Source organism: Vitis vinifera, chromosome 8 (assembly GCF_030704535.1).
Source record: "Vitis vinifera cultivar Pinot Noir 40024 chromosome 8, ASM3070453v1".
In the NCBI taxonomy this organism is placed as follows: Eukaryota; Viridiplantae; Streptophyta; class Magnoliopsida; order Vitales; family Vitaceae; genus Vitis; species Vitis vinifera.
Window position 1 is genome coordinate 3,250,092 of NC_081812.1, and position 21,620 is coordinate 3,271,711.

The 21,620-nt window shown below is 33.6% G+C and overlaps 3 long non-coding RNA genes and 1 pseudogene across 3 annotated transcripts; all 4 read right to left on the reverse strand.

Annotated features, from left to right (window-relative positions):
- Positions 1-4,489: 4,489 nt before the first annotated feature.
- LOC100261559 (desmethyl-deoxy-podophyllotoxin synthase-like) lies at positions 4,490-13,002 on the reverse strand (annotated as a pseudogene).
- Positions 13,003-16,300: 3,298 nt separating this feature from the next.
- On the reverse strand, positions 16,301-17,885 carry LOC132254217 (uncharacterized). The gene is made up of 2 exons (XR_009466489.1): positions 17,762-17,885; positions 16,301-16,477 (listed from the first exon to the last, which is right to left on the reverse strand). It is a non-coding gene; the product is annotated as an uncharacterized LOC132254217 (long non-coding RNA).
- Positions 17,886-19,498: 1,613 nt separating this feature from the next.
- LOC132254218 (uncharacterized) lies at positions 19,499-19,998 on the reverse strand. The gene is made up of 2 exons (XR_009466490.1): positions 19,752-19,998; positions 19,499-19,652 (listed from the first exon to the last, which is right to left on the reverse strand). It is a non-coding gene; the product is annotated as an uncharacterized LOC132254218 (long non-coding RNA).
- Positions 19,999-20,006: 8 nt separating this feature from the next.
- LOC109122974 (uncharacterized) lies at positions 20,007-21,244 on the reverse strand. Its single transcript, XR_002030591.2, has 3 exons — positions 21,151-21,244; positions 20,406-20,630; positions 20,007-20,291 (listed from the first exon to the last, which is right to left on the reverse strand). It is a non-coding gene; the product is annotated as an uncharacterized LOC109122974 (long non-coding RNA).
- Positions 21,245-21,620: the final 376 nt, after the last annotated feature.

The window sequence follows — 21,620 nt, forward strand, 5'->3', positions numbered from 1 at the left end:
GCATCATAAATGTTTTCATTCAAAGTAAAGCTTTTAATCCCTCTGACTTGCTTTGAATGGCCAATACTTGATAACCTTTTGGTCTCAGTGGATTCTTATTGTTAGATCCACTGACGTTCATTAGTTATCTCCTACGAGCCATTGTATTGCAAGTCGAGGAGATGACCTATATCATTAAAAGAGCATTTATGAGGTTCAGCTACCCTTTTTGTAAGTTTTGAAGGACTAAAACTCAGTTGTTAAACACATACCGGTTCGGGAAGTAAGCATCACCTTAGTTGCTTCCCCAACTCGAGGTGAAAAGTTCCAAAATCTCCATTTTTACACAGTGAGTTAAGCATGGCTATCCAAAGCTTTGAGAAACTTCTTTTTCCATCTTTTAACCTATTTTCATGTTAGTTTAGTTTACAACGCCTTCATCTTTTTATGTTTTCATCTTAAACTAATTTTTATTAAGAAAAGTTCACTCCATCCTCCGAACTTCACCAGTTAAAGTAAAAACCCTTCCCAGTGTTCGATCCTAGAGCCACTATGCTATAGTAGCTTTGCTACTTTAGTGTAAGGACGTTAGGTATAAATTTTGTTGATACCCTTACATGCCAAGCTACCAAGAGTCGGGTTATCAATTGATATCAATTATACAAGCTATGTGACCCTTAGGCTCATTATTAACTTTAGGACTGCCCAAAAGCAAATTGTCCCTTAACATTTTTCCTATTCTTCAATGTTGTTCAACATTTCAGGAACCCGAGAAAAGGCGCACCGAAGTAGTCTTGAAGATGAAGTGCTAAGCAGAGGCAACCCCATCTCACTTAAGCAATGATTTGGGCGTAGGTCTCTTCCCAATACAGGACTTTGGGGATGAGCATCCATGCAGGTAAGTATACGGACAATGATAGCATTGACAAGAGCATTCCAAGTTCACAAAGAATACCTGAAATAGGGCAGCCATCCCCGAATTTTCCTTTCCCCTCCACATGAGAGCCAAACGCTAGTTAATAAGCTATGTAAACGACTCGGTGCCAAATGAAAAAGGAAAAAGGTTGGATCAGATTTTTCTTAGGTTACATTTGGTTGATGAGATAAGATAGGATATGATATGTATATTTTAGGATATTATATCCCATTGGATAGGATATACATACCTTAGGATATAATTTCCAATGGATTATGATATCATTGGATATACATATTTTACAAACATGATATTTTAAAGTAGCACATCTTATACCATATTATATTTTTATTTAATTTATGAAATAAAATTCTATTATATTTAAATATTTTCAATTTAAAAAAAATGAAATTTTTGTTATGTTTAACAATATTCATGATTAAATTATTTGAACTTTATAAATAAATTTTTTATATTATATTATTTAATATATAAAAATAATTTATATATCATATATTAATATTATTTTATAAATATTTTTTTTAGTTTTTCCTTTTTAATCATAAATTTAATTTATAATAACAAATTATTTTGTTAAATGAGTATTTTAAAAAGTAAAAAAATGATAAAAAATAAATTTATCATACATGGGATATATAATCTCATATTTTACCATGTGATTAACATATCCCATGTAGAGGGGATAAAAAAAAAAAAAAAAAAAAAAAAAAAGAGGTGAATAATATTTTTCATCACTTATCTTATCCCATGTTTGGTTGAACATAAGATAAGATAAATGATGAGATAATTTATCATCTCATCACCAACCAAACATGATATAGAATATAATATCTCCTCTCTTATCTTATTCCATACTATATCTATCCAACTAAACATGAGTTTAGGGAATTCTAACTTGATCATCAATGGGGTTGGGAGCTGCCGTATTTGACTCCCAAGATTTATTTTGGTCATATCATATGTGGATTTTAGGTACATTTTGTCAGTCTCTGGATCCCTTTTTCCTTTCAAAATGATCTAATGATGCTCACTTACTGTAAGCTTTGTATTCAAAGAGTTTAATATTCTATTATTGTCGTGCAATCCATGCTAATTTACTATAAGCTTTGTATTGGATTCTTTGTCTTCTCAATATCAGATGGAACCCTTTTGAGAGTCTTGGTCTGACTACGTCACAAGATGGGTAATTTTTTATTTGAGGAAAATAAATATAAAAATATTCTTAATTTCAAAAGCTGATAATTTTGGATCAAACTGTACACATAAATTTCACAAGACTTTCGGTTGTTATTGAAGTGGTATTAAAGCAATACCCGTTTTTCTCAAGGCTATCTAAAAGTGATCATCACCATAATTTGCATGATTTTTGAAATTGTTTCCATCATCATCCTTATCACCACTTTTCTCAGTTATGCTCTCACAAACCAAAAATCACCTAACAACCCTACATTTCTCACATCGGAGATTAAGAGTCTTGATAAGATTCGTTGGTTTATCTCCTCTACGGCTATTCCCTTCCTGTTCAATGGGTTCAAGGCTTATGGAGAGCGTTAGACTTCCTTTTCATCAATGGTGTGTTTAGCAATAATATGTTTTAGGTCGTATTTGGCTGCCATTTTTGGGAGAACATATAGCCATTTCTGCACCCAGTCACCGTTTTATGTGTCATTTGACATGACAATGGATAAGGGTATTAATATCTCTCATATTTCATGTCCTCAATATCAATTATACAAGTTATGTCAACCTTATGAGCATTATTAGCTTTAGGACTACCCAGAAGCAAATCGTCTCTAACATTTTTCCTACTCTTAGTGTTGGTCAAAATTTCAGGAACCCGAAAAAAGGGGCAACCAAGGAGTAGTCTTGAAGATGGAGTGCTAAGCAGAGGCAACCCCATCTCACTTAAGTGATTTGGACGTAGGTCTCTCCCCAATACAGGACCTTGGGGATGAGCATCCATGCAGGTAAGTATACGGACAGTGATAGCATTGACGAGCATTCCAAGTTCACAAAGAATACCTGGAATAGGGCAGCTGTCCCCGAATTTTCCCTTCCTCTCCACATGAGAGCCAAACGCTAGTTATTAAGCTATATCAATGACTCAGTACCAAATGAAAAACAAAAAAGGTTGGATCTTATTTTCCTTAGGGAATTCTAACTTGATCATCAGATGGGAATTCTAACTTGACTCCCAAGGTTTATTTTGGTCATATCATATGTGGATTTTAGGTACATTTTGCCGGTCTCCGGATCCCTTTGCCTTTCAAAACACCTGATGATGCTCACTTACTGTAAGCTTTGTATTCAAAGAGTTTAATATTCTATTATTGCAGTGCAATCCATGCTAACTTACTAAAAGCTTTGTATTGGATTCTTTGTCTTCCCAATATCAGATGGAACCCTTTTTAGAGCCTTGGTCTGACTACGTCACAAGATGGTAATTTTTTCTTAGAGGAAAATAAATATAAAAATATTCTTAATTTGAAAAGCTGTTAATTTTGGAGCAAACTGTATACACAAATGTCACGAAAATTTTATCAAATTGAGGAACCACATCTTTTAAAAAAATAATTTAATAATAATTTATTCCACTAAAAAATTTAATGTCTAACAAACATGTGAGAAAATTACTCCACAAATATATTATTTATTTGGGATATTATTTATATATAATTCCTATCAAGCAATTGGTTCGCATTTTTTCCTTATCGTAAGGGAGTTGAATTAGGCTTATGTCCAAGCTAATCTAAATGCTCCAATTGGATTGCATTGAAGGATTTGTTAATCAAACCCAGTTGAGTTTGCAATAAAAGTAGTTTTTTTTAATTCTTTTTTAAAATCAAAATCTCTTTTAAAAATATTTGTTTCTTACCGTATCAATATTTATGTATTACCTTTTTCTTTTATTTCTTTTGTCTTGTCAAAATCACATTTATTGATTATAATTTTAATTTCAAGGTTAAAGCCATAGCAGTCAAATGTGGTTGTAATCATAAAATTAAATGTAATAATAAAGTTAAACTATAGTTAGTAAGAGTCCTTTTTACAGGATGGATATTGGTGTTGTTGGTTGTGAAACCTAAATTAGTTTTGTTATATTTTATTCGAGATGTCGGGATTGAATGATGAGTTTGCCCCTGTCATATATTTAACACTATATTATGATTTAGGTTTTTTTTAGAGAATGTGACCGTCATTGAGAGGAGCTTTTGAGAATTTCATCATTGTAACCCTTATTTTCTTTTGATTAATGGATTGTTGAGTACTGATGCCCTTTATGGATGTAGGGGTCACATAGATGATTAAACAACGTTAAAACTTTGTATTTTTCTTTAGTTTTTTGCTTGTTGGTTTTGGTTAATAGTTATGAAATGAGAAATAAGAAGTGCATGCTAATGTTGAATGAAACACTAATATTTTAAAAAGGAAGGTAGATTTAGATTTTTTTGGTCAAAAGAAGGAACATGTTTAATCATGACGTGACCGGCTTTTAGTTCATCAAGACAATAGTTGGACAATTTATTCATAATACAACAAGTGCATCTATCCAATGCTTCCCCTCACGTGGTCTTACTCTGCAGGAAATGGATTATAAGGAATGGGAATTAAGTGCAGATTTTGTTTCCTTCTAACTGATAAGCTGATTATCTCAGTCATGTCGAGATCCTCTGGCTTGATTCCAGTGGGGAGTTTCCAATCAAAATGGTAAATAAAATTTGCCAATGATAGCTCAACGCTAGGTATAGCGAAGGACATGTCCGGACACATCCTCCTTCCAGCACCAAACGGGATAAATTCAAAGTCAGTACCCTTGTAATCAAGCCAACTGTCAAGGAATCTCTCTGGATTAAATCTCTCAGGTTCGGTCCAAGAATCAGGATCTCGGCCAATGGCTCAGGCATTATCAATGACTCTAGTCTTCACAGGTATCTCATATCCATTAATCTCGCACCTCTCCCTACATTCCCTTGGAAGCAACAAAGGAGCAGGAGGGTGTAGCCTCAAGGTTTCCTTGACTACTGCTTTTATGAATTTTAATTCATGAATGCCGGATTCTTCCACAGTCCCTTTTCCAGCAAATTCCCGCCTTACTCTTGTGCCTTTTCCATCACTCTGGGGTGTCTTATCAGTTCAGTCATTGCCCACTCTCCAACTGTTGATGAAGTCTCGCCTGCAACCACTGAACATGTCCTGAAAGAGGATTAATGAGCTTGATTATTCCACCATTGATGGTCTCTTTAGAGAATCAGTTTTTGCTTTTTAATTGCACTTGAAGTAAATCTATTCCTGATTTTCATTATGATCAGAAATATTTCTATTTTATTGCCTAAGTGGATGAAGTATTTTCTTCTTTCCTTATGATTTTTTATAATGGATTAGATTTTTGGGATTAAATGATATTGTGATAGAACAAAAGTTAAAAGTACTAACCAATATGACTGCTTTGACGTTGTTTTCAGTTAAGGGAAATTTAAGATCACCATCCTCTTGAATCTTTAAGAAAGTATCAACAAGATCTTCTGCTTCTAACTTGCCCCTCTTGGTCGTCATGCTCTCTTTGTGCTCCTTAACAATATTTTGAAGTATTCTATCAACCCTCTCATGCAGCTTCTCAAGTTTACTCCTTATTCCAGTGACTTGATCAACTCATTTTACAGAAGGGAAAACATCTGCAGCGCAGAAACCTGTTGCCAGCTCTGCCATCTCTGTCACAGCCCCTATGAATGAATCTTGGTCTTTGCATATTTTCCCAAAAGCCGCTCTTGCTATAATGGCAACGTCACAGAAGATATCTCCTCGCTAAGATTGATTGTGGATCCTGAATGTGAAGCGATCCTTTTGATGACATTTGACACTTCCTCTTCCCTGATCAATTGGAAGGACTTAACACGCTTGGCGCTTAGAAGCTCAGTGGCACATAGTTTTCGTACTTGTCTCCAATAGTCACTGTACGGGGCAAAGCCAATGTTAGTAGAACCATATGATACGATGCTGGTCACCAATATATTAGGCCTTTGGGCAAAACTGACGTCGTCTGTTTTCATAAACTCTTTGGCAATTTCTGGGGATGAAACCACAAGGGTGGAAACTGTAAGCTGAATACACGTTCACACGTTCTCACTTCATGATGTGGTCCAGCACTTTGACCACGTCCTCCACCATCTCTCTTCCGCTACGGTTAAGGAGCACATTCCAGCAACTGCTCAACGTGGTGGCAAGAACAACGTGGTATGATGGAAGCCACGGTTATAAAGATTTTAAAAAGAAAAATGGTCCTAAACTCGTCTGTTGTTTTTATCTTCAGAAACACCATCTAAACAAAGGGAGATCAGAGTTTGGAAATCAAGTTTTTGAAACCGACTACAATGGCTGGAGGTAAGTAGACTATTCTTAGGCTTTTTCAGTTTTGATTCATGTTGCAAATTCATTGGAATCATATATATATATAGCATGTAAACAACTTACATTTGGTATCAGAGCACGTTAAATCTTACCTCTGTTTTGTATTAATTCTGAATGAAAATTCTTGTTATTATGATCTCTCTAAATTATTTAAACAATGGTTGCTTGAGGCAATCCAAAGGGTTGGCGTAATTCTTTCAGAAAAAGCCATTACAGGCGTTCAACAGGCAGCCATTTTCGGGAGCTTCAGCGGCGCTGTTAAGGCGCCATTGGAGACACCATTGGGAGTGCATTTTAGGGCTGCAACTAGCGCCATTTCAGGCGCCATACCAGCCCCGTTCAGGCACCACTTGCAGCACCATTGAAAGTCCATTTTTTGGGGTTGCAACAAGTCCATTTCAAGCGCCATACCAGCCCCGTTCAGGCACCACATGTAGCACCATTGAAAGTCCATTTTTTGGGGCTGCAACCAGTCCATTTTCAGGCGCCATACCAGCCTCATTCAGGCACCACATGCAGCACCATTGAAAGTCCATTTTCTGGGGCTGTAACCAGTCCATTTTAGGCGCCATACCAGCACCGTTTCAGGCATCTTTTCGCGCCGGCAAGAGGCGCCCTTTGGGAGTGCTGTTCAGGCGCTATTCGCAGCGGCTGGAAGTCACCAATGACGACTTACTTGCTGGTGATGTTGGTAGCCGGAAGACACCCGTGAGGCTCTTTATGCCTTTGATGCAGGCGGCTCCATGGTTAGCTGGTGATGAAGCAATCCACAAGGGTGGCGGTAAATTAGAACCTAGAGAGAGAATGGGTTCTATTAAGTGTCGGGCCATGTATTAAATGGGAAATTTGGGCCTTGGTATAAGAGGCTATTGGGCTCATTAAGCTCAATGCATGCCAATAGCCCATTTTACAAAATTATGGGCTTTAAGTTTTGGTTCATTGAATGATGGTTAAAATTGGGCCAGTTTAGGCCCTCTTTGGCCCGATTTGAATTTTTATTTTAATTTTATTGGGCATGGAATTGATTGTGTTTTATTTGGATTTAGGCATTCATTCATAATCTGAAACCTTTAATTTATTTTTTAAATTATCATGTAAATTTTATACATGCAAAATAAATAATTATATATTGTTTTATATGTTTGTAGCCTAAATTAAAGTTGTATCTCTTAATGCATGCAATTATTGCCTGAATTTGAGTTAGATATATTAAAATTATATCATATAGTTTTAATGTCTAGTGAAACCATATGATTTTTTTAAATAATTAAGGAATAGCCACAACATCCTTAATTATATAAAAATTATATATTAAGTAAATAAGGATCGCATTATGGATATTAATTGTAATTAATTATATAAATATGATGATTTTACCCCACAGGGTTTTCATTATGTTTATATAATTAATTAGGATAAAATATTAAAATTAATTTTTCCTAATTTACCCATAGGAGTTAGGAAGAATTAATTTAATAGGTTTATCATAAAGATTATAGACAGAAAATATCAAACTATATTCGTAATAAATTTCATAATTTAATAATATAGTTTGATAAAGTCTATCATAAAGATAATTAATTTGATTGAATTAAAGATTTAGCCCACATGCAATTTTTAATAAAATTAGATTAAATTTTAAGCATGTTCTACATTGGTAAAACATGAATTTATATTAAAGCCTCAAAATTTTTTAATAAGCTTGTAATCCTTTTGTGCAATTTTACCTAGCATATCTGATATTCGTTGTGAGGTTCCCGAACTTAGAGGAGATAAATTTAAGATATGGAAGGAGATAATTCTTCTTCAATTAGGGTGCATGGACATAGACTATGCCATAAGGAAAGATAAACCACATAAGATCACTAATACCAGCACACTTGAAGAAATACTATTGTACGAATGCTGGGAGAAATCTAATCGGCTCAGAGTGATGTACATAAAGACAAAAATTAGTGCTGGTATACGTGGTTTGATCGAGCAACATGAGAATGTCCGTGAATTGCTCAAGGCTATTGATGAGCAATTCGTCACTTCAGACAAAGCCTTGGCAAGCACCCTGATTATGAAGTTCACATCCCTGAAGCTCACCGGTATAAGAGGTGTATGCGAACACATCATGGAAATGAGGGACATAGTGGCTCAATTGAAGAAACTCGAGGTAGAAATGTCTGAATCCTTCTTGGTGCACTTTATCTTTAACACTCTTCCGTCTCAATAGGGACTTTTCAAAATCTTTTACAACACACATAAGGATAAGTGGTCTATCAATGAATTGATGACCATGTGTGTTCAAGAGGAAAGAAGGTTATTGATGGAACAGGGAGAAAGTGTCATGCTGGTGACGCAAAGGAAAGAAAAGAAAGGAAAATCTCATGCTAGTTAGAAAGGGAAGCAACAAATTCCTCCCAAATATGACATTAAGAAAGACGAAAAATGTTTTTTCTGTAAAAAGAAAGGACACGTGAAGAAGAAATTTCTGAATTTCAAAAATGGCTTGAGAAGAAAGGTAACCCTACCTCATTTGTTTGTTATGAATCTAATATGGTTAATGTAAATACCAACACATGGTGGATTGATTCTGGATCTACAATCCACATTTCAAATTCCTTGCAGGGTATGCAAAACCTAAGGAAGCCAATGACAAGTGAGCAATTCATCTTATCCGGAAACAAGATGGGCTCGCATGTGGAAGCAATAGGGACATGTTATTTAACTTTAAATAGTGGTTTTGTTTTAGAATTGCAAAAGACCTTTTATGTACCAAGTTTTTCATGAAACTTGATTTCAGTTTCTAGACTTGTACCGTTTGGATATTCCTTTCATTTTTCAGAAACATCTTTCAGTTTGATTTATAAATCTGATTGTGTTGGGAATGGTATTTTGTCTGATGGTCTTTATTGCATATTCTTACAAAATGATACCACTCATAATTCATTACATGTCCAAACTGGCATTAAAAGATGTGTTGTTAATGAGGATTCCTCTACATTGTGGCATCGGAGATTAGGTCATATCTCTATAGATAGAATCAAAAGATTGGTGAATGATGGGGTACTTAGTACTCTAGATTTTATTGACTTTGAGACTTGTGTGGACTGCATTAAGGGAAAGCAGACCAACAAGTCAAAGAGAGGTGCTACTAGGAGTTCTACCATACTAGAGATCATACATACTGATATATGTAGTCTTGACATGGACTCTCATGGTCAGAAATACTTAATCTCTTTAATAGATGATCTCTCACGATACATGTATCTCTACATACTTCATAATAAAAATGAAACTTTAGAAGCCTTTAAAGTTTTCAAGGCAGAAGTAGAAAAACAATATGGTAAACAAATTAAGATCGTGAGATCAGATAGAGGTGGAGAATATTATGGTAGATACTTGGAAGATGGACAATCACCTGGGCCATTCGCAAAGTTTCTTCAAGAACATGGGATTGTTGCCCAATACACCATGCCTGGTTCTCCAGACCAAAATGGTGTAGCAGAAAGAAGAAACAGAACTTTATTAGACATGGTGAGGAGTATGCTTAACAGCTCAAAACTTCCTAAATTCTTGTGGACTGAAGCACTTAAGATAGCAATGTATATATTAAACCGAGTTCCAACCAAGGTTGTCCCAAAGATGCCATTTGAGTTATTGAAAGGTTGGAAACCGAGTTTGCGACATATGCGCATTTGGGGATGCTCGTCTGAAGTGAGAATTTATAATCCACAGGAGAAGAAACTGAACCCAAGGACTATTAGTGGGTATTTCATTGGATATGCTGAAAAGTCTAAGGAGTACAGATTTTACTGTCCATCTCACAACACTAGGATTGTGGAATCGAGAAATGCTAAATTTCTTGAATATGACTTGGTCAGTGGGAGCGATCAATTCAGAAACATAGTTTCTGATATTGATCATACAAAGTCTCAACCTTCCACTTCAAGTGATAGATTGTTTATTGTTCATAACACCCCTCAAGTACAATCGGGTGTAGAACGAACAATCACTGAAGTTCAACCAGTCGTTGAAGTTCCACAAGCTGTTGACAATATTCCAGTAGATCAAGTTGATCAGGAGTTTCCTGACACTTCTGAACAACAAATTGAACCTCATATTTCCTTAGAAGATATTGGTGCAACCTTAAGAAGGTCTACTCGAACTAAGAGGTCAGCAATTCCTAATGATTATGTAGTGTATCTACAGGAATGTGACTACAATATAGGAGCCGAAAATGATCCCTAATTTTTTTCACAAGCCATGAGTTGTAAAGAATCAGAATTGTGGTACAATGCCATGAAGAATGAGATGAGTTCCATGAAGTGCAACGATGTTTGGGACCTTGTTGAGTTGCCTAATGGTGTAAAAACCATTGGTTGTAAATGGGTTTTTAAGACAAAGAAAGACTCATTAGGCAACATTGAGAGATACAAGGCCAGACTTGTTGCAAAGGGGTTCACTCAGAAAGAAGGAATCGATTACACGAAAACGTTTTCTCCTGTATCTAAGAAAGATTCCTTACGCATTATATTGGCATTAGTAGCCCACTTTGATTTGGAATTGCAACAAATGGATGTGAAAACAACATTTCTTAATGGAGAGCTAGAGGAGGAGGTTTACATGAAACAACCTGAAGGATTCCCCTCTAGTGATGGTGAGAAATTGGTTTGTAAACTTAATAAATCCATATACGGTTTAAAACAAGCATCCCGCCAATGGTATTTAAAATTCCATAACATAATTTCTTCATTTGGTTTTGAAGAAAATGTTATGGATCAATGCATATACCTTAAGGTCAGTGGGAGTAAAGTTTGTTTTCTTGTTTTATACGTGGATGACATCTTACTTGCAACCAATGATAAGGGTTTACTTCATGAGATGAAACAATTATTCTCTAAAAATTTCGACATGAAGGATATGGGTGAGACATCTTATGTCATTGGCATTAAGATCCATAGAGACAGATTTCAAGGTATCTTAGGTTTGTCTCAAGAGACCTATATCAATAAAGTTTTAAAGAGATTTCGGATGAAGAATTGTTCACCTAGTGTTTCTCCTATAGTGCAGGGTGATAGGTTCAATCTGGACCAATGCCCGAAAAACGATCTTGAGAGGGAACAAATGAAGAACATTCCATATGCTTCTGCAGTTGGAAGTCTGATGTATGCTCAGGTCTGCACAAGGCCTGACATTACATTTGCTGTTGGAATGTTAGGACGATATTAGAGTAACCCGGGTAAGGACCACTGGAAAGCTGCAAAGAAAGTGATGAGATATCTTCAAGGAACCAAAGATTACAAGCTTATGTTCAGACAGACAAGTAATTTAGAGGTTGTTGGCTACTCAGATTCAGACTTTGCTGGTTGTGTCGATTCACGTAAATCAACATCTGGATACATTTTTATATTGGTCGATGGAGCTATATCTTGGAAGAGCGTTAAGCAGACCATGACTGCTACTTCTACTATGGAAGCTGAGTTCATATCTTGTTTTGAGGCTACTTCACATGGTGTATGGCTTAAGAGTTTCATTTCCGGGCTTAGAGTTATGGATTCAATATCTAGGCCATTGAGTATATATTGCGACAATTTAGCTGCAGTCTTTATGGCGAAGAACAATAAAAGTGGAAGTCGAAGCAAACACATCGACATTAAGTATCTAGCCATAAGAGAACGTGTTAAAGAAAAGAAAGTAGTTATTGAGCACATTAGCACTGAATTGATGATCGCTGATCCTTTTACTAAGGGCATGCCACCATTGAAATTCAAGGATCATGTAGTGAACATAGGACTTAGTTCCCTTATGTAGTTTCTATTGTACAAACTCTTATTATGATGTTTTCTCATATTGATGTGCACTTTTATTTAATTTTGAGAAAATTCAACTTCATTGGACCAAGAATGAACATAGGGTTTATTCATTAAATAATATTGCCACATAAAATATGATGTTAAGAAATGAGTACACTGTAATACATGGAAGGTAATACTCGTTAAATAGAGGACTTATCGCCATGATTCATGTATTTGTTACTTAATGGGACAATTGATGGACTGAATTAGGACATTAGGTTAAAGATGTGGACCAAGTGGGAGAATGTAAGCTGAATACACGTTCACACATTCTCACTTCATGATGTGGTCCAGCACTTTGACCACGTCCTCCACCATTTCTTTTCTGTTGCGGTTAAGGAGCACATTCCAGCAACTGCTCAACGTGGTGGCAAGAACAATGTGGTATGATGCAACCCACGGTTATAAAGATTTTAAAAAGAAAAATGGTCCTGAACTCGTCTGCTGTTTTTATCTTCAGAAACACCATCTAAACAAAGGGAGATCAGAGTTTGGAAATCAAGTTTTTGAAACCGATGGCTGGAGGTAAGTAGACTATTCTTAGTCTTTTTCAGTTTTGATTCATGTTGCAAATTCATTGGAATCATATATATATATATATATATATATATAGCATGTAAACAACTTACAGAAACCTCACCAAGCTGTAGATGCATTAGAGGCCCATATTTCTTGGCCATTTCTCTCAGCAGGCGATGAGGTAGGGTGCTGACCAGGTTGTGCATGTGGCAACAACATGATTGAGTCGTTGGCGTTGGACCTCCTCACTTTCTTGAACAACATGATTGAAAAGAGAAGAAAGGCAAAGAGGGTAGAAGAGGAGGGAAACTCCATGAGTAGGATGAAGAGAATGTAGCAGTGAGGGTAATGCTTGTGGTTTAATTTCTTCCCAGAAATGTATTCAACTTATACCAGTTTCAAGCTAATTTAAGTTGCCATCTTTGACTTGCAGCAGTGCAAATCACCAATATATTTTCTCCGGATGGGCTTGTAAGTTTTTTGAATGGCAGCCAACATATTTTATGAACTCCAATCTTTAACATCGTCCTTGGTGTGTATTGATCTGGAAATGGATAGCGAAAATGAATGGATTTGCCTTTGAATTGAATCACATTTTTCTCATTTTAATACAACATTCTAGACTAGTCAAATGGATTTGTCAACTTTGCTTAATCATGCAGATATGCAATTATTTCATAGACTTCTTTTCGTTAATAGCTAGCTTTGAAGTTATTAATCATGCATTCAAATTTGTCCTAAATTATATATATAGCCCATGACATTGTGTTGCATACTAGAACTGCATGGTTCAAACCCTCCTGATGTAGGCAATCTAGAAACCATTTTTAAAATCCAAATGAGTTGCTGCCATCCTCGGCGTTGGTGATTATACTTGAAACAATAGTCCAAGAAGAGTGATAACATGTCATTTTCACAGGTGAATGTGGTGGCAGAAAGTCAGTATTCTACTTGGTATACGACTGAAAATCCATCATAATAATCAAGTGTGGCAGCCCAAATACAAATAAAAAAAAAGACACCAATGCATTAGACTAAACCCCACCAGAAAAAAACTAATGAAAACAAAGACTTTCCTCAGATTTTTAGGGGGATAAAAAAGGGGAAATTGTCAGTTTCTTTGTCTGTATATCCTGCACTGGGGCGCCGACAACCATCAACATCATTTGATTTCATATAGTTTTAACATATTTAAAGAAATCCTAGCTGATTTGTTTTTGGGTGAAAAGCTTACGGCCGCGAACTTGAGCCCTTGTGCAGGGTGGAGCATAAAATATGCCTCCGAGAGGCGGTTTTAATCGGGACAAATTTAAAAAATGTAACTATGAAATTTTAAATATTGATAAATCAATGGTTTGTAATGCCCGAAACTCAATTTCAGGGATAAAAGCACAATTTAAAAATAAAGAAAAAAATTAGAAGATGGTAGAAAAGTTTTTCATATTTAAGAGTTTTAGGTATAAAATAGATTTCATGACTTTTCTATAAAGCAATCTTTTTTCACATAGATTAGAGTGATCAAAGAATGTAGAGTTGAAAATTTGAAACCTTTAAGAGTTTTAAGATCTATTTTTATAGATACAAAATGAGCCTTTTTTGAGTCATTTCCACTTTAAGTCTCTGAACTTGAGGTTTGAAATGGTTGTCATACCCTTAGATTACCTTAAAGTGGGGGGTTTTGGGGAATAATAAAATGGTTTAAAAGCCAATTTTCAACTCTAATGCAGGAGTTTATTTGGTTCCGCAAGAGGTGTCTATTTGTTTCGTACATCCAGTGATTGTAACATCTTATACCAGATAGGGAAAAAAGTTCTTAAAAAACGACAATAAAGAATAATAATAGGAAGAAAAAAATAAAAGGATGAAAATAAAATACATAACAATTTATTTAGTTCAGTCTCAAGCCTACATTGACAAGTGAAGATGAAAAAGAACTTCCATTATTATTGAAAGAGATTATAACCTTAGAGTTCTCAAATCCCAAAGTCCCAATTTATATCCAAAAAGAGACTCGCTATTTTGGTAAAAATCTCTTCCCATATTTTTTTCCTAATTACAAAGAAAGATTCCACATGGGAAACTAAGTGTATAATTGTCAAAGATGTCTTTTCCTAAAAAAAGATCTCATAATAGGATATTTCGTTTATAATAATAGGAAACCCACTTATAAGAATAGCTTTTATTAGGAAACTATCAATAACTTTTCAATTGACTCAAAAAAAAAGAATTTGAAACACTTTCCAACAATCTTCACCTTGGCTTAAATTTCCAAGATTCAAACAAACTCAAAATTCTTCCATGTTACTTTATTTCCACACCCCAAAAGGGCCTTTAGATATTACTAACACCAATTAAGTCCAAGTAATGTTTAATTTAATTGTAGAAACAAACTTAGAAGGTGTTTGTTTTTTTAGCTTTTTGTTAAAAACAATTTGCTTTCAGACTTTCAGTTGTTTGTTTTTCTACATTTTTATGACTTATTATAAAATTTTTGCTGAATAGAAAAAGCCAAAATATTTGGCTTTTTTAAAATAGAAAAAACAACATGTTGATTTTTCTTTACTTTTGAATGCTTAATAGAAATAAAATATTACAAAAACAACAATATAATACTTAACACTATTAAGCATTAAAGTTCTATTTAGAATTAAGTAAAAAAAAAAAAATCAAACACCACCTTAATCATCATATCTATAGGATTGTCCATTGTAGGGATTTTTTTCATTGCAATAGCACCTTATGCAATCACATCCCTAATACAATGCATTATGACATCAATATGTTTGGTCCTCTCATGGAACATTTGATTTTTAGTCAAATGTACGACACTTTGTCGATCACAATACACAATAGTCAACTCCTATTGTAAGCCCACACTACAAGGAAAATGTAAAAAGATGACGTTTTTTAAGCATCAAGATAGATATAAGATGACGCTTTCCAAAAGCATCATATCTTAGACTGACATCCTATGAATTTCCAATTGTTGATGCTTTTCAAAAGCGCCATATTCTTTGGCGGTTAACCATGACGCTCATAGAAAACGTCATTATTCTAAACCTTGGCGCTCTATAAGTGTCATTGTAGGTCTGCAATTTCATTCATCTCAATATTGACACTCGATAAAGCGTCATTGTATAGGTAGGAGCAACATCGAGACTCATGATAAGTGTCATCTTATAGCATTTTTCAACCTTGACGCTCAAAAAAAGCATCATGTTCTTAAATCCTCAACCTTGATGCTTATGATAAGTGTCATCTTATAGCAATTTTCAACCTTGACGCTCAAGAAAAGCATCATGTTCTTAAATCCTCAACCTTGATGCTTATGAAAAACGTCATTGTATATTTTAAAGTGACGTTGACACTCATAATAAGTGTCATCTTCTGCCTTTATTATCCTATGAGAACAAAGCATGACACGCTTTAAAAAAGTGTCATCTTATCTCATTCGAAATTTTAATAACCCATAAAAGTCCTAATTATGCCCTGTTTTATAATTTTTCACAAACAATGAATGAGTAATAAAAAGTTAATTTAAGAAAGTCCTAAGAGAAAAAGTACTAATTGTGGTGTTTCTCTTTCACTATTAAAATTTACTAATAAACAGACATAATTAAATATGAATTTGCTTAACATTAAATTTAGTTGCAATTGTTCAAAAAACTAAAAAATTTACAACTTCTTTTTCAACTTTGAGTTGTTCATAGTCTTTTGTTGCATCTAGTTCTACATCATCTTTCTTCAAAATGCATAAGGATGGTTACAAGTCACGTTCTAGATGCTCAACCTGCAAAAATAATTGAGAGGTTACATATAATTAATATTGACAAATAGTAAAATAAAAAAAACAACTCTATAAATGAAATGTGTATATATCAATTTTTTAAATTTCCAAGATATATTTCTTCCACTGCAATAAATTTTAACATGTTGGAAGAACTAAACAAACCCTAATAATTTTGTTACACCAAATTTCTAAATATTCCTTGAACTCTTGTTATGTGTTTAAGAAAGCAATCAATAAACCACTTTCTAGTGTTTTCCCAAATGTAATATTTGATTTTGTCTAACTTGGGTTGAATGCAATAATTAATTTTGTCGAACTCATATTATCATTCATATTGTAATCATGAGTGAATGATGACTTGCACCCATGGTTATCAAAATATGTTCTAAGTATATCTAACTTGGGTTGAATGTAATAATTAATTTTTTTCAACTGATGTTATCATTCATGTTGTAACCATGAATGGATGATGACTTCCACCTATGATTATCAAAATACGCTATCAACATATTGGGTCTTGCCATAAGTCCAAGTAGGTCTTAAATTTAAAGCATGTATACACTTAATCATTTTCATAGACTAACTTATTATGGATAGAATTAAACCAATTAAATAACTAGGTTAGGTGGTTTCCCTTCATCAATGAAGATGGTATATCCATGTGGTTGCCTTCTTCCCTAATTAGGCATTACTATGAATTACAATTAGCTAAATGACCCATTGTTCATCAACTATCTCCATTATATAATGGTCTTTTAGCCCTTCTACCCAATTGGCCTTTACAAGTCATCAATTATATGTATAAACAAATGTCTGTAACTCTTAAAAAACTCAAAAAAAAGAAAAGTCTTGATCTTAGTGACTATTTTGGTATGATTTATATCTTATATATGAAACTTCAACCATTAACATCTTTTCATCCTTCTTATAGGTCTTACAAGACACTGGATGTTTTGCAAAGGAAGTAAGTAAGGAATTAAAAGGAAAAAACTATAAGTCTGAAATTTTTTGAAATTATAGGTTAAAATATCTATGTTCTTCCTACTGTTAATATCTATTATACATGAAATTTACAATTTATTGGTTCTATCTATTTAACCAATTAATGTAGTTGGTATGAAGTATAATGTCAAGAGAAGAGCTAGCTTGCATGGGTACATTAACATCTAATCATGTGAGGATATCTATTATCCTAAGTATACATCTTAAATATGAAACTTACATGAAATGATTTTGTAAACATGGAATTTATTCATAAAACTAACAATAACCTAAGCATCTTACCTCAATATTCTTTTATGAAAATTTTCAACTATTCCAGGGAGTCCTTCATGTCATTGAACATGTTTAGGTCTGGATAAGCAAGAGTAGTAGTGACGTACTTAAGAGAATGACCTATTTCTTTCAGTACAACTTGAAGAATATACAATAAACAATTTAGCAACAAAATTAGATTCTTAAAAGTTTTAACACATTAAATTCAATAAGCTCATTAATTTCAAAGAAGGTTGGTAGCCAAAGGTAGTAGAATAATTGAGATAAAGAAACTAGGAATGAAGAAAAATTAATTTTAGGTAAAACATTATAATTAAATTGATATTTTGACTTGACATGTTATGAATCCATGAAAAATAATACATTGGCAATACTTAATTGATTAAAAGAGTAAAATAACACCAAATATAGCAAAAAACTACATGATATGGACAAATGGTTTATTTTTGTAACAGTCATCAACAGACTAAACTTAAAAGGGCCTTGGTGGAGGAAAAAACTATTATGTCAAAATGACTAGTTTCTTTCCTTAGAATTGCATTTAGATTGAGGAGCTATTATTCAAGTTGATACCCTATTTTAGACAACGAGGCTTTGGAGGCCTATTTAGGAAAAAGGAGGTGCTTTTTTTTTTTTTTTTTTTCTTTTTCCTTAGGCTTATTTGTAAGAAGTCTTAATCTAATTTCCTATTTTTTTAATGTCAAAGAAAATATAAGTATAAGATATTTTAAACTTTAAGCCCATTAGTTTAGGAGGATGCCTCTACAAATTTAGATTAAAAAAAGTTATATAGCAAGTGATCTTAAGGATCTAAAATGGTTTTTTTTAGGATAGACATATTCCTAATGCATGCACATGTAATGAGACTAAAGACTTTACTAAAAAGAGTATGAAAATGCATGAATTTTCGTACCATTACAACACTAGGATTTCTACAAATCCAACTAATAAGGATGTATACAGGAAATACACAAAGGGTGTGACACCTACCATGTCTACTAGGCTTCACCTCTCAATTTGCCAATTACACATCCATCAAAATAGAGCAACCATTGGATGATCCATATTGAAGACACTTCCAACTAGGAGTACCAAGATATATATTAACAAATCATGACTAAGAATAAATTATAAAATTAACATTAACAAAATATTCACTAGATCTTTAGAATAATATGAAGTTATATTAGAATATAGGTCATATAAGGTACCTTCAAGCAAGAGTAATGATTAATTGAGTCATTAACATAACCCAATTTGAGCGAACTTCATTAATTTCCATTTCACTATATGTTTTTCTCCCATTAAACTGAAATGGAATAACATACATCTTCACTAAGTTGAATTGGAAAATCAAGTGCTATAGTAAAATGACCAACCATATGAATTGCATTGCATACAAACCTTTGATGTTAGTTGGTTTGGATTAGCAATGATTTCTTTCATGTATCTCATCACGTAATACCCACATTCCACACTACCTCGTTGTCTAGGACACTATGACAAAAGTATCAACAATTACAACAAACATAACATGATGTTCTTACTTCTTTAGTATCTAAATGATCATCATATTAATCACCGTCCATTTCATAATTTTGTGTAGTGAATTAAGTGGTCAAACAATATATTTTAATCTAAAGGAATAAGTACTTACAACCACTTTCACCCAAGTCGACTCTCTCTTTGATGTTTTCTGTTTTTCTGGTGGGTTGATTCTAATTGCCCTATAAAAAAGAAATGATGTTCTATAGATAATATGCATTGTACTAAAATATGAGAAGTACACACTTACATGTTAACTATCTCCCTAAGATCATCACATGGTTGACAAGCCATTGGATTAAGGTAATATGCAATCATTCTCTTCATCTCTAGTGCCACTAAGACCTAGTGGAAACTAAAGAAAAAAGAAAAAAATTGTAATATAATATCCACAAATTAATACATCACAAACTAACTTATATACACTATATCGAGATTTGGGATAAAAGGTTACTCTGGATTGTATGGAATAAACACATATTCAACATGTTTTGCATTCCTTAGTCGATCCACAATGACCTTTGACCTGTTTTCTTTACTTCCCTCTCCCATTCCAGCTTTTGAAACCAATGCTGGATTGACAAAAACATATTGTTCAACCTGCTTTCCATCAATCAACTTTCTATGCAGGTGCCTAATTAAATCCCGCATAATAAGTTATCAACAATCATTATAGGTCATTAGCAAATAACCTTTTACCTAAAAAAAATGTGAAGAGTAATTAAAAAAATTATAAAATCCCTCACTAGATGTAGTATAAGATACAATTGGATGACACTTCTTTTGATGATATAATCATGTCCATATCTTCTTTCATTAGGAAGGTCTTGAAACTCTCACCAAAAACATCATCTGGGAAGTCAATAGGATGTACTCTTGAGGTACTCAGCATGAGGCCAACCAATGCCTAAAAATTCTTGATATCTTGTGCTTTCTCACCCTTAGATTTGACTTCAACTTCATTTTATTTTTGTTTCTTTCCTTTCTTGGATGTCTATACAATTAAGAACCATGATACAAATCAAATCAACTAGTTGAATATACAAAAAAATGAAAAATAAAATAAAATTTAAGGTTATCATAAAGCTTGGTAATTAAATTTACTCACCGAGATAAGAGTATGAATGATTACTAAATGAGCTGGCCACAAAACTTGGTAACCAATTGCATCCCCAACAGTAGTAGTTTGTCCAGGAATAGGAATGGGAAGGGGTGCACTTGAATCATAAGAAGCATCAACAACTACTAGATAGTTGGGACCACATTCAAGTGTAATTGTGCCATCGGCCACTATATTTTCCTTGGTCTCCATAGCCAACTCACATTTTCTAACCTACAAAATGAAGTTATATTATTAGATATGAGTCAATATTCTCTATTTCATTCTTTCAAGTCTACATATTCAAATTAACATTGGTGAATATTGAAAGCCATCTATAAGGTACAAGCAAAAATGTGAGATATGAAGTAATTTTAGATCACATTGGAAAAATTGAATGGAGGCATGCGAATTATTATGTGTTTATATAAAGAATAGCTATTCTTAAAATAAAAGAGGTTAGTAATGCATATCTATCAAAATAATTATTGAATATTAAAAAGTTTCATAATATATGAAATAAAAATCCCATATGATCTAATTATGTAGACAACAAAATTATATTATCTATTTTGTAAATGCCCAAAATGCTAAAAAAAAAATTTTACAACTTTTTTATTTTCTTATATTGCACTACATAAAAAAAAACCATATATTTTCCGCCAACAATTAAATTAAATTCAAACAACAAAATTTACCTAAATTATGTCTCCTATTACAACAAACATTATCACCAAATTAACTAGATAAATACCTTGTTCTTTGGTTCTATTGGCACTAGTGGACCTGCATTTTCACCTCTACGGATTGGCTTATCCACTACTTCTGGTAGGAGAAACTGTTTTTGTTTCATGATCGAATTGCTAACATCAGATTGGGGAGTGACTGCTCCCACTTGAAACAGTTTTGCTAGCACTTTTGCCTAAAAGTTTCTTTGTTTTTCTTTAGATGCTGCTATAAAATCCCTAACAGCATGATCTATAGCACTATTAAAATATTGACAAGGTGTGTGGTGCTTCCCTTTGGCTCTAACTCGACCACTATACTTAGGAGTACCCAATGCTTCTACAAGTATATCATTACTCCCATTGACACTCCTACCATTCTCTTGAGACTCTTTCAACAGCTTATCCTTAAAAAAAATGTTAATTATGAAGTTTAATTATAAATTTGTTATCATAAATTAGCTATTATAAATAAATGAAATTGAGGTTGAAAATATCC